The following is a 5,986-nucleotide window of genomic DNA, read 5'->3' as shown; positions in this document are numbered from 1 at the left end:
TGAACATATCTCCCCAGACAAGGGAAACAAAAGCAAAAATGAACAAGTGGGACTCTACCAAGCCGAAAACCTTCTGTACAGCAAAGGACACCATCAATAGAACAAAAAGGCATCCTACAGTATGGGAGAATATATTCATAAATGACAAATCCGATAAAAGGTAGACATCCAAAATATATAAAGAGCTCACACACCTCAACAAACAAAAAGCAAATAATCCAATTAAAAAATGGGCAGAGGAGCTGAACAGACAGTTCTCCAAAGAAGAAATTCAGATGGCCAACAGGCACATGAAAAGATGCTCCACATCACTAGTCATCAGAGAAATGCAAATTAAAACCACAATGAGACATCATCTCACACCAGTAAGGATCACCACCACCCAAAAGACAAACAACAAATGTTGGCAAGGTTGTGGAGAAAGGGGAACCCTCCTACACTGCTGGTGGGAATGTAAATTAGTTCAACCATTGTGGAAAGCAATATGGAGGCTCCTCAAAGAGCTCAAAATAGAAATACCATTTAACCCAGGAAGTCCACTTCTGGGAATTTGCCCTGGGAATGCAGCAGCCCAGTTTGGAAAAGACAGATGCACCCCTATGTTTATCACAGCACTATTTACAATAGCCAAGATATGGAAGCAACCAAAGTGTCCATCAGTAGATGAATGGATAAAGAAGATGTGGTACATATACACAATGGAATATTATTCAGCCATAAGAAGTAAACAAATCCTACCATTTGCAACAACATGATTGGAGCTAAAGGGTATTATGCTCAGTGAAGTAAGCCAGGAGGAGAAAGACAAGTACCAAATGATTTCACTCATATGTGGAGTATAAGAACAAAGAAAAACTGAGGGAACAAAACAGCAGCAGAATCACAGAACCCAAGAATGGACTAACAGTTACCGAAGGGAAAGGGACTGGGGATGTTGTGTGGGAAGAGAGGGATAAGGATGGGGAAAAAGAAAGGGGGCTTTATGATTAGTATGTATAATGTTGGGGGGCCAGGGAGGGCTGTGCAATACTGAGAAGAAAAGTATTGATTTTACAGCATCTTACTACGCTGATGGACAGTGACTGTAATGGGGTTTGTGGGGGGGACTTGGTGATGGGGGGAGTCTAGTAAACATAATGTTCATGTAATTGTAGATTAATGATACCAAAAAAAATAATACAATTTAAAAAAAAATTCCAAAAAGAAAAAAAAAAAGGCTAGCATGCTTCCCAATGTATTTCTCTTTATTATGTTATATATATATTTATCTTTAAAGTATTGATATATACTTACATGTTGTGTATACTATAACACATATGCAAAAATAGTAGTGAAAAGGATAAATGGAAGACGAAATTAGCACCATTTTAAGGTATTTTCACATTAGTTAATGATGCAAAGGTATTTTACTTTTACTAGAAAATATTACTAAGAACAATGTGATTGGATGTGCATCATGATTTTTAAAATTTGGTTTGTACCTTTTGATACAGACATGTGAAGGTCTGGTTCAAGATTCCTTTATTTTATTTTTTTTGCATTTCATTATTTATTTAGATGTTTAAGCTTTTGCACTAGATTTTTACAAGCTGTTGAACACTGACAAATTATTTCTCCCACAGAACTATAACCACACATTCCCAGACAGTATAAATATATGGTTGAACTAACATTAATACAGATCACCATTTTATCAATTACATAATAAATTATCAAGTATCCAAATATTAAGTTACACATCTCAAAAGACATATAAAATATTAGATGTCTGCTTAATTCATTAACAGAAATCCACTTTTTTCTTTTGCAAGAGAGGTTGGGAAGAGAAGGGGGAAAAAATCACACTTCAAAGCAAAAGTAAGATGGTAAACAACTTTAGATAAGTATAAAAAAAATTACAAGAATTTTGGAAATTTTATGATTAAGAATTGTTTTAGCTACAATAACAAAGCATCTCTACCTTTAAAAAATATTTACTAAATTAAAGAGCATATTCTACATATTCTGCACAAGACAAAGGCAACATTTTACTAGAATACTTAATAGCCTCCTCCCATCCTTTTTTAGGGCCCTCCCTGTAAGTTGCACCCCAACGTGCAAACATTAAAATTAACTGTATTTTTTGTCTGGAGACATTAAAGACATGTGCTTCTGTATGATGCAGATTTTCAAAATGGAGGTTTTCCATCAACAGCACAAAATGACATTTAAAGGAAGACATTGAATAATCACTGTAAGACTTGGTCTTAAAAAAAAAAGTTGAGCAAACCTGATGTACACTGGTACAAATGTGGGAGATGTAACCATAAAGTGAGCAGGCAAATAACCATATAGGCCCTATTTTCTGTTTGAAATGACAAAGAATATAACCACATAAGGTCCAGAGTGTTCATAGTTCTGGGGATTTTAGTTCTGTATGATATTAAAAATATACAAGTATTGTGCTGGGTATTTTGGCACTTAATCTTTCTAAATTTCTTATATTGGTAAGATTCTGGCATGGGAATAAATTTAAAGACATAACTCAGTGCTGCATGATTTCAGGAAAGGTCAACTGGTACAAAAGGATAAGCACATCTTCAATGCTGAACAGGAAGAATCTTTTGCTAAGTGTCCAAATAGGCTGGCTGTAACCCACAGAGGTTGCAATTGTCAGGCTTGTGGCCTGGTAAAACTCTTCAGGATTCCAGTGCCAGCTTCATTAGACTTATTCACCAAGCCAATATGTTGGCTAATATATACGACTGGTTCCTTTCTCAAGTTCTACATCAAGGCAATGGTATCAGGCACCGGTTTTACTGAATGCAACAGCTGTTTCTATGACCATTGGAGTCTTTGAAACGCAGCCACGTTTTAGGACGGTATTTTTCCAAATACAAAAGTTGCTAGCTGTTAAAAGCTCCATGCTGCTTTTGTCTTATAAACTGTACTGCATCTTCGTATTTCTTTCCATCTTCAATTAATGCCAGGGCAACAAGCACTAGGGCTCTTCCAAGGCCTGCAACACAACGAACAGCAATGCAACAACCAGGTTCCTCATGAAACTTAATTTTCACAAGACTTAACCAGTCATCAACAATCTGGCTGGATGGTGTTGAACCATCATCAAAGGTCCAATCAAGAACATGGATGCCTTCCTTCTCCACAAGAGTAGTGTCGTAAGTTGCTTCACATACTCTTACTATTGTAGCAACTCCATACTTCTTACATTCCTCTGTGAATTGTTTGGGTTGTGTGTAATAAGAAATCTCATATTCTTGTATGTGACTTCCACAGGAGCTGGACGGTTCATTTCGGCCGTGTCAATTCAGCTAAAAAAACAAACAATAGGGTTATGAAACAATCTAAAATACTGAATACAGAAATGATGCAAAGAAACCGAGTCTACTTCAGTATACTCCACTTGAAATTCTCAGTGCTTTGAGTATGAAGTTGTGAGTAATGGGAAATGAAATGAACCTTCTAACAAGCAGCAGCAATTCTTCAACCCAGTAATACTGAGGGAATAGAAAGGAAGTGCACTGAGGTTTACCCTATCCAGGTCAGAACTCTTGTAAAATGCTCTGTGGATTTCAATTCAACACTTCTGTGTCCTGGTTAAACCACTCTTACAGGGGCTTCTTGGTGAAGTAGTAATGAATTTCTACAGTTCACTTGTCTGCATAGAGGTCGTGCTGTGCCTGGCAGTATTCTCCACTGCCCTTCAGAAACTCCAAACATGTGTGACCAAGAACACCAAAGAACTGAGGAAGGAACATGTTTACTCATTGAAGGCTGTGGCCTAATCATACAGCCGGTCCCGAGGCGGCGGCGACGCCGGGCAGGGGCGTCGGTGGTCGTCGCGGGGCGGCGGCGGCAGCAATGCAGGCGGCGGCGGGGGCACTAGCCTCTACCTGGCAGTGAGTGGCTCCGAAGACAGCGCGTCGCCGAGCCGGCCCGCAGTCGACAGAGCCAATACGCGCGCCGAGGCGCTCTTGCGTCACAAGCCCTCCTTTTTATAGCCAGCGTAACGTGCGAGTCCCTGGCCGCCAATAGAGGCCGGGCCCGGGGCCGAGCGCAGACGAGCGGGGGCGGAGGCCCGCCCCTCGACGTCCCGCCGCAGCGGCCGCCGGTGAGAACCGGTGGATGAATGGAGAGGCGCGGGAGTGGGCGCGTCTCCCGGGTGGGGGAGGGCTGGGCCGAGCGGGGCTTGCGGGAGGACGACGCCTGAGGTGGGCGGGGATGGGAGCGGGAGAGGGTTCCGGTCTCTCGACTGGAGGAACTCACGCCGAGGAGGGCACGCATATTTGTTACGTGGGGAGGCTTGAGGTTTGCCTCAAACTAAAAACGCAATCCCTTCAGCGCAGGATCCGGGTCTCAGTCCCGACCCTGCTTTCTTCCGCCTAAATTCAAACCGCAGTCACCTTTGCCAGCGGTTTACCTTGGCACTTGAGTCCCTACAATCTCTGTCATCAAATAACATTAATGTCACACGACCGCTGTGCCTGGTGACCCCAACACCTTGAATGTCAGAGCCTTAAGTTCGGACCAGGTGGACGCTTGTCGCTGGGGGCACTTTCCAGCGGGGAGAGACTTGTCTTCGCAAACTTGAACCTATGGAAGACCGGAGACTGTCGGGATGCGCACAGGCCTTTGCTCGGATAATCTTGGTGTCGCCTCCACACTACACACGCGGGCCGCCGTAGTTGGCCCAGTTGTAGGAGTCGAAATCACATGCATCCTTTGTACTACTACTGCTCACATACTGTGTTGTCACAGATAATGAAAGGTTAGTCACTTCTTTGCAGCCGGGCTCTCTTGGGGTTGGTTCGGTTTATCCAAAGACAGTTCCACACTTGGTAGCTTGACCCTCAGCTACCCAGATGAATCTCAAGATTCCTTTATTTTGATTCTTTGTTTCCAGCTTCATCATAGATAAAGGATTCTTTCATGGAAGATGTGGGGTTCTGTGTGTCCTTATTGGGTCCTGTAATTTAAGCATCTCCTCTAATTCTACAAAAGTTTTAAGTCAGTTTCATCTTTCTTGATGTAGATCAGGAAATTAGAAGATGTTTTACTTTTCATATTCTTACAAAGTGTCTTCTACACTTGGAAGATTTCAAAACACGTTTAAAAAAACCTCAGTTGCCAACATTTGTTTGATAGCAGTTCTCACAATAACAAAATTACCTATCAGCAGCAAAGAATACTCTCATCCCAGCACAGTTTTTTCAAAAAAGAGGTTATCTTTTTCTTATTGTTAAAACCTGAAATTTACCTGGAAGGAGTAGACTGCCTGAACTTTTAGAAAATATCTTCGAGGTAACAAACTACTCAGGCACTTCTAGTTATTGAAAAAATTAGCAATATTGTAACTTTTTGCTATAACAGCTAAGCTAAAAACTTAATTTAAATATTTTCTTATGAGAATAATCTGCCAATTACCATGAATACAAAAGATTTTCCTGGCTGTTCCTCATGTCATTACAATGATTCTCAATGGAAAGGTTCTTAATTTAATAATAGCATCTACACCTTCACTTAATTTGACATACACAAACTTTAATGCACTGCAATGAGATGGAAGCGAATGAATATGGGGGCCACTCTCGTGATGGAGCTTCCACTCATTCCTCAGGACACCCCCACTGCCTCAGTCTGGTGATAAACACCCATTCCGAATGGAAGCTCTGATATTCACATGTGACTTTGGAGACCCAGGTCGATTAGAGGTCACCAATAATTCAGCAGCTCTGCACTTCTTTATCTGTTATCTTTCTTCTAAGGTTTTATTCATAGGTCTTCATTTCTTAAGAAACATGCCTTAGATGTTTCTAATTAAGTTGTTATTATCAGTGGGAAATTTTAAAAAGTGGGTATTATTTACAAACATGAACATCAATTCAGTATATTGACTCTACCCCTTACTTGCTGTGTGACTTGGGCAAATTGTACCTCAGTTTCCTCATCTGGAATATTGTGATTATAATAACAACGTCTACCTCAT

The 5,986-nt window shown here is 40.9% G+C and overlaps 1 pseudogene; it reads right to left on the bottom strand.

The window, feature by feature from the left end:
- Positions 1-1,444: 1,444 nt before the first annotated feature.
- Positions 1,445-3,310, bottom strand: LOC118967067 (protein tyrosine phosphatase type IVA 1 pseudogene; annotated as a pseudogene).
- Between the last annotated feature and the right edge of the window lie 2,676 nt (positions 3,311-5,986).

Source organism: Manis javanica, chromosome 2 (genome assembly GCF_040802235.1).
Source record: "Manis javanica isolate MJ-LG chromosome 2, MJ_LKY, whole genome shotgun sequence".
Classification (NCBI taxonomy): domain Eukaryota; kingdom Metazoa; phylum Chordata; class Mammalia; order Pholidota; family Manidae; genus Manis; species Manis javanica.
The sequence above is the reverse complement of the archived record's forward strand: the minus strand, read 5'-3'. Positions and strand labels throughout refer to the sequence as shown.